The 11,029-nt window shown below is 36.7% G+C and overlaps 1 pseudogene; it reads left to right on the forward strand.

The window, feature by feature from the left end:
* The first annotated feature begins 5,477 nt into the window (after positions 1 to 5,477).
* Positions 5,478 to 10,370, forward strand: LOC149257872 (UDP-glucuronic acid decarboxylase 2 pseudogene; annotated as a pseudogene).
* The last annotated feature ends 659 nt before the right edge of the window (positions 10,371 to 11,029 follow it).

An 11,029-nucleotide genomic window follows, 5' to 3' on the forward strand; every position in this document is an offset into this window, starting at 1 on the left:
TAAGATCTAACAAAAACCATAGCTTACAATAGTTTTCATTCATTCTCACCACAGAGAAAGGGTGAACAACATTGATTATGATAGAAACTTTTTAATAAACAAAATAAAAACAATACCACATAATACTTATTTGTTATGATAGATGTCTGCAAATTCACAGGTGAGACCACACAATCCAACTGATGAGATTGGCGATTACATCAATTTCTGTCCCCGAGCTTCTTAATTCTAGAACAACCAATTGACAATGACCTTTCAAGGTTAGTTCACATGCATCAAGACCACACAAACCAACTGATGAGATTGGCGATTACATTAAATTCTGCCCCCGAGCTTCTCAATTCCCAATATGGCCAATTGACAGTGACCTTTCAAGGTTAGTTCACATGCATCAAGACCACACAGTCTAGCCTATGACTTAGAGGCTTAAGTCTGCCTTGGAGTTTTCCACTTGCTCTCAGCCCAGCTCCAGAATACTCCACACACATCACTAGGCAACACCTTCTCAGCGTCTTTGCAAGCTTCCTTCTTCTCTCTCAAGGTGTCCTATGTTTTTTCCTTAATTTTGCTAACCCCTTGATTCCCCACTCAGATATTTTTATCTCTAGGGAATGATAAAAGATATCTGCCTCTAACTGTGTGGAAGTTGAAAGTTCCTTTAAAGTCTTTCTTGTGAATTTCAAGACTCATCATAATTTCTATTAAACATAAATAATTAACAAACTTTACAACATCAAAGTATTATTAGGCTTCTCACTCAGCCCTTAAGTATCTACAACGACTTGTGGTGTTATAGCCACAGTATGAGATACCAAGCTGGGATCTGAGATAGGTTTAAAAGGTGGAATCAATTGTCTTAAAAGGAAAATGTCAAGTAAAGATGTCAAGGGTCTTCACACGGGCAAGTCCTTGGTCTTGGTAGTCATCAACAACAAGAAGGATAAGAACAAGAGGGAGCATGTTATTTTTTCATCTCGTGCAAGTTCCAGTGGGACACATCCATGGCCTACTGAAATCGTGTATTCTGCAAATGGCATAGTGGGAGCAATGGTTTTTGTATAATTTGGCGATCAGATTTTGGACTATTTGACTCTAAAGGTTTTTGGAGTTGGCTGGAAATGCATGCACAGCCCTGAAGATTAGACATGGAAGCCTGCGATTCAAGAGAGGAAGTCGATAAAGAGGTCATTTCATAAAGTTGCAAAACAAATCTATACTCAAACACTCTTTTTAGCCTTTTAACATTTAACATGAGACATTGCATCTTTTCATTTAATTGGTAAGAACATTAATTCAATTATAACTTTTTTTATTCCTAAATTAATAATATAAAATATCATCATTCCAAAAAATAAATATATAATACATATTAATTTATATTTATTTTTCATGGTAAACTTATTATTGCATTTATTTTGTATCTTTTCAATATTTTCAATATTTAACTGCTTCATAACATTTCAAAATTGAGCTAAATGAAACAATTCCATTTTCTTGATTCATCACTATGTAAGCTGAAAAGAGATATTTTTTCATAGGAGTCATCTACCTAGGTGGAGGAATTGCTCAAAAACGTCTAGAACACCTAAAATTTTGAACTTTAACAACTATAACTTGGATTTACAAAAATCCTTGCCAAATTTTCTCTAAATATGACCAGAATTTCCATAACTTTCCAGGCTCCAGCTAGTTACCCAATTTTCATAATGTTTTATAGGTAAGTCGCTCATTTCTCTATTAAAATAAAATATTTTGAAGAAGGCGAAAGAAGACGGGGAAGTGTCTTTGAAGTGAAAGAAAACGTTTGTAGTATATTAATCACGTGCGTTATAGTAGCTTTGGTCGCATGAAGTGAATAAATCCTCTTGTTTGGGTTTATTCACACTAATCACATATCTATGTATTCACTTGTTTAATAAATTAGCATTTTCATGTTACGGTGCAAAGGGAATGCAGACCGAGTTAACTGGAGTGTTGAGAGCTGATTTTAAAAACGCCACGTGTAGATCTCTATAGTGTCCGGCCGCCAGCCTCTTAATATCTACAGTATTAGTTCATCGGTAATTATCATTTCATTACCTTCTTTCTTCTGAACATTCTATTTTCAAATCCTTTTTTGTATATTTAACTGATTAATTTTTGTTTAGAATTTTTGAAAAATGGGATGAAATTTTTTATACAAGTTTTTAAATAACCCGGAATATTTCACAGTCTTGATGATAAGTCTTGGTCTAGACTCGAAACGTCGAGGAATTAAAGATGAAGACTGCAGAATATCCGAATTCAGTTTCTCAAACACGAAATATTCCCAATATTATATAAATTTTTAAAAACATTGAATCTATTTTACGTGTACAAATACAATTCTAAAAATGCAAAATTACAACTTCGGCCATTTTCTAATGATTACCCTATGCTAGAAAAAATTAAGTTTAATAAAATATTAAACTAGCATTTGCACTTTAGGGTGTAAAGGGAAAGCAGGAAGAAGGAGGGCTGATTTTAAAAATGTCAAGTGGAGGATATCTTTACAATGTTCGTTTACCAATTTTTACAGTGTTAGTTTTTCAAGTCGCACACTAAAAGAGTGTTGGCTTAATCGCTGAAGGCTTCTTATTTCAACTTAAGGTGGATGAGGATTTGTTGATTTTATTTTGTTTTTTTAATTGACTACCTAAATTGATTCTCGAGGGAATATGTTCATGCTTTGTCTGAATGTTTATCAAAGGTTGTAGTGTGTTACAGAGTTTGTTAGGCTGCATTGACTTTTAATAAATTTAAAAAATATATATTTATGTCAAGTGGCTCTTCCCACCAATTTCCTAGAGATTTGAGATTATTCCAATTCTAATAAGTTCATATTCTAATCAGAGGGTGAAATTAATATATGATCAAATTTTATTTAGCAAAATGGTCTATTTTACAATAAGATGTGTAATTCCTTGTTTAGATCGTGCCACATGGCTCCATGCCCACCAATTTCCTAGAAATTTGAGATTATTCCAATTCTAATAAGTTCATATTCTAATTAGATGTGGAAATTAATATATAAACAAATTTTATTTAGCAAAATAGTCTATTATAAAATCTGTAATTCTCTTTTTTTCAAGTTAAAGTTGACCCATAACCTTTTTATATATGGTTAATCAAGTAAATGTGTGCATTGGCAAGACATTCTTTGTTGTCCAATAGTTTTTTTAGTTATATTTATGAACCCTTTAGGTATATCAACCACATTAATATTTGTAATGTGGGTGTACTAGTTATCATTTATCATTTCATCACCTTCTTCTTTTTTTAACATTCTATTTTTTAAATCTTTTTCTGTATATTTCCTTGATTTGTTTAGAATTTTTTTTAAATGGTTTGAAATTTTTTATATGAATTTTTAAATATGACTAATTATTCCAAATATTATATAAATTCTTAAAAGTGTACTTGTAACACCGCGACAACTGCTGCAATGTCAGCGAAGACAGATCGCTAAGCGAGGATAGGTAGAGCAAGTTGGAATCAGAATATATATAATTAGTAAAAAACCAAACTACCAATGTGGTTAAATATGGGATATGTGTGATAATCCATTTTTAATAATGTTGTTAAATATAGCATTATTTAAAATAGAATATTTAGAAATAGTCAGTTATGTATGTGTTAGGTAAGATTAGTCTATAGAGTATTGTTTGTATTGTTTAATTATCATATGTTTTTGAATTTTTGGATAAAATACAATAAAAAATTATCAAATTTTGATTTTTGTTGTTTAAAGGTAATTTATTTTATATACATTTAGTACCTTGAGAAATTTTTGGTGCATTCAAATTGTTGAAAGTTCAAAAAAAATCCTTATGATATCAATTAATCCCTACCATATCCATAGCCAATTAAATTAAAAAAACTCTCCAAAACATGTATAACAAATAGACCACTACTTAAACATGTATAACTGAGATATTACCGCCTGATCATTGTTTTGATGGTTGGAAAAGTGGATCAACATATCCATAGCCAATTAAATTTAAATAGTTGAAAATAATTAATATTATTTTGTATTAATGGAGAAATGGTTACACAAGTTGTAACGTATCTCCTTAGTTTAGGATTTGTTCCTAGAGTGTAGGAGTTTGGTTGCAACTTCCTGATCTCTAGTAATGTACTTAATGATGTAATTGCTCATTTGATGAATGTAAAGTGTACGGAGAGAGTTCTCTTTGTTTGAGTACAGTCTCCAGGTGCGGTACTCACCTGTGAACTGTAACTCCTTCTTTTTCAATTCAAGTCTGATTTTTATCTTGGTATCAGAGCACAGAGTAGGGATAGAATTAAATTTTTTTTTTAGGATGCATCATTGATTACAGAACTGTAGTGGCAGTGGAGTGTACATAAGCATTCGTAGAATCAGGTAGACTGCAGTAACACCTAAAGACAGGTCTCAGATGACTGATCATCTTTGAGTGGAAAATAGGGTTGGCGCGGTTTCGTCGCGAACAGTCGCGCCATTTTTTAGCGGAAGAAAGGGTTGGCACTATTTATTAAGGAACAATCGTGCCATTTGGCATGGTTTTGAGAGTGATAGTCACGCCAGCGCGCCAGAAATTTCCATTGGCATGGAAAATCAATCCTTAATCGCGCCAATTTCGTAAGACGCATCGATTTTGTTTTCGACGTGGGTATTTCGGTGTCGAGAAGCGCCAGCCTCTTTCTCTTTGGAAAATCTGCAATTTTTTGCAGATCGGCCTTGCCCGGTGGTGGCACTTTGAAATTTCTGATCTGTTCAGTGGTAGCAGATCGGATTTGCCTGGTGGTGGCGCATTAGAGTTCCTGATCTACTCGGTGGCACATTGAAAGTTCCTGATCTGTTCAGTGGCAGCAGATCAGATTTTCCCAGTGGTGGCGCATTAGAGTTCCTGATCTATTAGGTGGCAGCAGATCGGATTTGCCCGGTGGTGGCGCTTTGAAAGTTCTTGATCTGTTTGGTGGCAGCAGATCGAACTTTCCCGGTGGTGGCGCATTGGAGTTCCTGATCTGTTCGGTGGCAGCAAATCGGACTTGCCTGGTGGTGGCGCATTGGAGTTCCTTGATCTGTTCGTGGCAACAGATCAAACTTGCCCGGTGGTGGTGCATTGGAGTTCCTGATCTGTTCGGTGGCAGCAGATCAGATTTGCCCGGTCGTGCTCATTGAAGACTTATCCTTCAGAGGATCAGAAATTTTATCAGTCCAATATGAATAACAGTGATGAGTACTCTCTTAAGCCAGAAAAGACATGGTCTATTATTAGGCCAGTAGATTATTTGCTCAGGGAGCAGTAGCGACTGTTTATTTTGATAGGAATCACCATCGATCGACTTTCTTTATCCTTCAGCCTGGTTTTTTGGCTTCTAATGTTAATGAAAATGGAAGTTTTGTGCATGACAAACCTCATCGGGTTGTTTATGAGATGTCTGTTTCTCGGTTTGCTTAGTATCATTCAGGTTCGATGGTGAATTCGGGCGCTAAAGTGCCCCTAGGTTTGAAGAGAAAGTCCCTACGAGTTGTCGTGACAGGTGGAGCTAGCTTTGTTGGCAGTCATCTACTGGACAGGCTCATGGCAAGAGGCAATAGTGTTATTGTTGTCGACAATTTCTTCACAGGAAGGAAGGAGAATGGTTTGCATCATTTTGGCACTCCAAGGTTTGAACGGATAAGGCATGATGTTGTGGAACCCTTATTGTTGGAGGTTGATCAAATCTACCATTTGGCTTTCCCTGCTTCCCCTGTGCATTACAAACACAATCCTATGAAGACTATCAAAACTAATGATGTGGGAATCTTGAACATATCCAGACTTGCCAAGCGTGTTGGGGCAAATGTTGAGGTTCAGATTGCTCGATTTTTCAATACATACGATTCGCGAATGTGCCTTGATGATGGTTGGGTTGTAAGTAATTTTTTTGCTCAGGCTTTTCACAAGGAGCCTTTGATAGTTTATGGAAATGGGGAACAGACACGGAGCTTCCAGTTCGTTTCTAATCTAGTTGAAGGCCTTATACGACTTATGGAGGGCGAACATGTTGGTCCTTTCAATCTTGGGAATCCTGGGGAATTTACAATGCTAGAACTAGAACAGGTTGAAGAAGGAAAGGATGACTCTAACAGTGATTGGCACATTCCATTGCTATTGGAAGAAAACAATGAGGAAGATGAAGAGCAGGAGGAGAAAAAAGAAGAAGAAGTAACAGACAATGTAATCAATGATGATTCGAGCCCAGAAAAGGCTGAAATAGACAGAATTGAGGTAAGTCCCCTACCAAGGAGATCAGGTAGGAAGACTCGATTATCATCTAAATTGAAAGACTATGCATTAATGTTAAAGATTGTAAACATTGTAGAACCTGCAAATTATGAGGAAGAAAGTAAATCTGATGTATGGAGGGCTGCAATGTATGAGGAAATAGAATCAATAAACAGAAACCATACTTGGGATTTGGTTGAATTGCCTGAAGGTAAAACCCACATAGGATTCAAATGGCTGTATAAACCAAAAATAAATGTAGATGGGAGTATAGAGAAACTTAAAGCTAGACTGGTAGCAAAGGGTTACTCACAGAAAGAGGGAATAGATTTCGATGACACCTTTGCTCTTGTAGCCAAATTAAACACCATTAGAATGTTAATTTCCTTAGCAACAAAACATAAATGGCAGCTATGCCAGCTAGATGTTAAGTCCACATTTCTGAATGGTGACTTGAAGGAAGAAATTTATTTAGTACAGCCTGAAGGTTTTGTGAAAAAGGGGCAGGAACATCTTGTGTGTAAATTGAAAAAGGCACTTTATGGTTTAAAACAGGCACCCAGGTCGTGGTATGAGAAAATTGACTCATTTTTTGTACATCATGGCTTTCATAGGAGCTTGAATGATCCAAATCTGTATACCAAGTTTAATAAATAGAGGCAAATTATTTTGATTTCTTTGTATGTAGATGATATGATCATAACAGGGAATGCTAACAATCTGATCAAAGAAATCGAATAGCAGATGTCACAAGTGTTTGAGATGAAAGATCTCAGAAACCTTCATTATTGCTTGGGATTGGAGGTATGGAAAGACTCTGGACAAACCTTTCTTACTCAAGGGACGTATGCTAGAAGCTTGCTGGAAAGGTTCAGAATGGAGCAGTGCATATCAGCAGCAACACCATTACAGTAGAACTTAAAGTTGAGGAGTGACGACGGTACTAAAGAGGTGGATGCAGCCATGTACGGACAGCTAGTTGGCAGTTTGATATATCTGACTACAACTAGACCAGATTTGGCATACTCTGTTAGTGTGTTGAGCCAGTCCATAACAAAACCACTCAAAAGTCACTGGATCGCAGCAAAAAGTTTGTTGAGGTATCTTAGTGGTACTAGTAATTATGGCATTTTGTACATTGACACTTCTGATGTTATTCTAGCAGGTTTTTCAGATTCCGATTGGGCAGGTAACTTGGATGATCGAAGATCTATCACAGGTTACACATTCAGCATTGGATCCGGGGTCATAGCATGGAGCAGTAAAAAAAGCAGAGCACTACAGCTCTGCTTCATCGAGAGAAACTACTGTCAAAAGAGATATGTGTTGAATATTGTAAAACTTGTGATAACATAGCTGATATTTTTACTAAGCCTCTTGAGCATGTAAAGTTTGAATTGTTTAGAGGGATGCTAGGAGTTCAGGATAATCCTTTCTCCATTAAGGGGGGGAGTTGAAAATAATTAATATTATTTTGTATTAATGGAGAAATGGTTACACAAGTTGTAACATATCTCCTTAGTTTAGGATTTGTTCCTAGAGTGTAGGAGTTTGGTTGCAACTTCTTGATCTCTAGTAATGTACTTAATGATGCAATTGCTCATTTGATGAATGTAGAGTGTACGGAGAGAGTTCTCTTTGTTTGAGTGCAGTCTCCAGGTGCGGTACTCACCTGTGAGCTGTAACTCCTTCTTTTTCAATTCAAGTCTGATTTTTATCTTAAAAAGCTCTCCAAAACATGTATAACAGATAGACCACTACTTAAACATGTATCACTGAGATATTACCGCTTAATCATTGTTTTGATGGTTGGAAAAGAGTGGATCAATAAATGGAGAAGAATGGATCTATTTCTTTTTATGGTTGTTTTGTGTCTTTTCTCTTTGTTATGATTTGCATGAACAAGAAGTTCAGAAATTTTGTTACTATTAAGCAGATATTTTGTTCGAGAAACTAATTCCAATTATCTGTTAGATGTCAGTGAGTTTGGACTATCAATTTAAGTGTCATAGTTAATTTAAGTTTAGTTGAGTTTTAGTTGAGTCTCATTCTAGTTATTTATTATTGTCTTTTATCTATTTAGCTGTTGAGAATATTAAGGAAAACAATTCAGCTCCACATTTTTCAATTTTTTAACATAGTATCAAAGCATGTGTATCTTTCAATTTGTTAACATAGTATCAAAGCGTGTGTAAGACTCCTTCAGAACAGCAGAGAGAATGTGAGGCAGCTGTGAAATGCTTTCAAACAACAAAGAAGCCAACACTGTGAAGAAGGTTGGGAGAATTAGTCGCAACCAAAGCGAAAAAGGGAGCCTTAATATTGTAAAGAAAAAGACGGCCCGTGAGGCAATTAGCATAAAGTCAAAGGATCATCACAGCCCTCGAGAGACTGAACATGCAACGAAAGCAGGAAACTCACGAAACTAAAATTGAGATGGTTATGATCCTTGTTTCATTAGTTGAAGAAGAATGGATCACTGAAGACAGGGCACATCTAGGTGAGCAAGAAATAAATTTTTTTAGACACATAATGTTATCTATTTAGACGTTTTTCATTTTTTTCTTATTTATCTCATTACAGTTTAATCAAGTCAAGTGTTTTATGTCTCCAATAAATCGGTATGCTCCTTCGCAAAGCTCCTTTCTTTGTGTCTGTTTGCTGTAATTTGCTTTAAGATCAAGGTAAGAAGTGTCGTCACTCTCTAGCCCTTAGATTTATTTTCTGGTATCCCTAATTATTCCCTGGATTAACCGTTTGCTCTGCTTGACCATTCAGTTTGATTTAGAAAACCTATAATATTATATTCAATCAACCCTTTTTTTTCAGAAAGAAAAGCTTTATATTATATTGAGGCAATATATACAAAATAGATCTGATGGATCTGTTGAAAGATCGTCTGAGAGAGAGATGTACAGAATAGTTCTGATGGCTTGGTTACAAGATCGCCTGAGAGAAAGACTGATGGTCAGAATACATAAGCATCAAAGGATGAGCAAAATACCAAAAGGAGATTGCCTTCAGAGACAACCATGATTATAGAGACAAAAATAAAACCACAGAGGATCAGCTTCAACGATTAGGAGAATAGAGAGCAGAGAAAAGAGATAGAACATATATGGAGGAGAGATTAGAGTCCTCAAAAATTTTTAAGTTCCTGCATTTCTAGAGGCTCCATATAGCGATGGGAAGGACTGGACGAAGGGCAGCATCCTGTCTTCCCCACCATGCAAAAGCTGCATCAACAGAAATGAAGTTAAGATGCGGAAAGGAGAAAAGCAGTGCTAATTCGTACCAGATTTGTTGGGAAATCGAACATTTGAAAAACAGATGAAAATTGGTTTCCTCCTCCAGCTTGCAGAGGGCGCATCTACTGGGCCCATGCCAAGAGCGCTTCCTTAGGGACTCCGATGTCAAATTTTTGTTGAAGAACACCAGCCAAGAGAATAAAGTTACTTTGAGGGGGCAGCCTAGATGCCACCAGAGTGCAGGAAAACACTGTCTATTCAGTCTGATTGATTTTGATATGAGGTCCAGATAAATGTCCTTGACATTTGCTTGAGTGGAAGAGAGTGATAAGGACCAAACCAAATGGTCTTCATCAACGGAGCGTACTATTCCACCCTGAAGGAGAGAGTTATTGAGAATATCCCATTGAAGGGACAAATCCTGAGGAATGCCGATGTCGCGAGCGTCCATAAGCGCGGGAGAAGGGCCTCTCCAATCCTTGATAACTTTATCCCATGAGAAAATGCCAGATCTGTGGAGGTGAAAAAGGATAGAAGAAGGAACATGAAGATTACCCTTGAAGCCTGCAAAGGAATCAATGCCAATGAGAATCTTCCAGCCTGTGAATATTTTCCATTTAAGGTTGCTGAGAAAATAACGCTGGATCCGCCTGAAGCTGAGCCAAATAGCAGACCCTTGCTGCGAACCAATGGAATCAAACCTGAACCAGAATTCTATGCCTCTGCCTTTTTGATATTTTTGGCGAATAATATCACTCCAGGGGTTGGTGCCAAAAATGCCCCTCCAGAGGGATTTACAGAGAAGAGCAGTCCCAAAGAGCTTTATGTCCAGCAGGCCCCATCCACCTAGCTTTTTTGGCAAAGTTAAGAATTTCAGCTTCGCAAGATGGATTTTTCGCCTCTCAGCTTTTGCTCCCCATATAAAATTGGCTGTAATTCTGTTGATGGCTTGAATGATGCGAGCCAGGAGATGAAAAAGGTGGCCCCAGTAAACCGAAAGCTGCGACAATACCGATTTGACAAGCACAACCCTGTCGCCCAGAGAAAGGGATCTAAATTCCCACAGCATGATTTTGCTGAAGAAGCGCTCTATAAGCCATCGCCAATCTGACGTCCTGTAGGCCTTTGCTTTTAGGCGAAAACCAAGGTACTTGATTCCATCAGACAGAAGAATAATATGGCAGCCGGGACTTGTATTATATAAAATTATTTTCCCTAATAGGATAAAAATGAGAGTAATCCCCGGATTATGCTTGATATATTAGTCAAGATGTCTAAGTTATAAAATTGTTTTGAACGATATTGAACCAGGCAAACCAGGTTGTGCGTTGGATCATGTTTCACATAAACCAATGACACCCAAAGCAATCTGTATTCTTGACCATGATCTAGGATGCGATACCTTTGGGAGACATATTATAGTGCTAGGATTTTGGTGACACTTTAATATGAGGAGTTGCGGTCAATAAAGTTACATTTAAAATTAAAAAAAATGGTAATAAGAAAAAA

Source organism: Pinus tabuliformis, chromosome 6 (genome assembly GCF_031772625.1).
Source record: "Pinus tabuliformis cultivar Carrire ecotype Pingquan chromosome 6, CPIR1, whole genome shotgun sequence".
In the NCBI taxonomy this organism is placed as follows: domain Eukaryota; kingdom Viridiplantae; phylum Streptophyta; class Pinopsida; order Pinales; family Pinaceae; genus Pinus; species Pinus tabuliformis.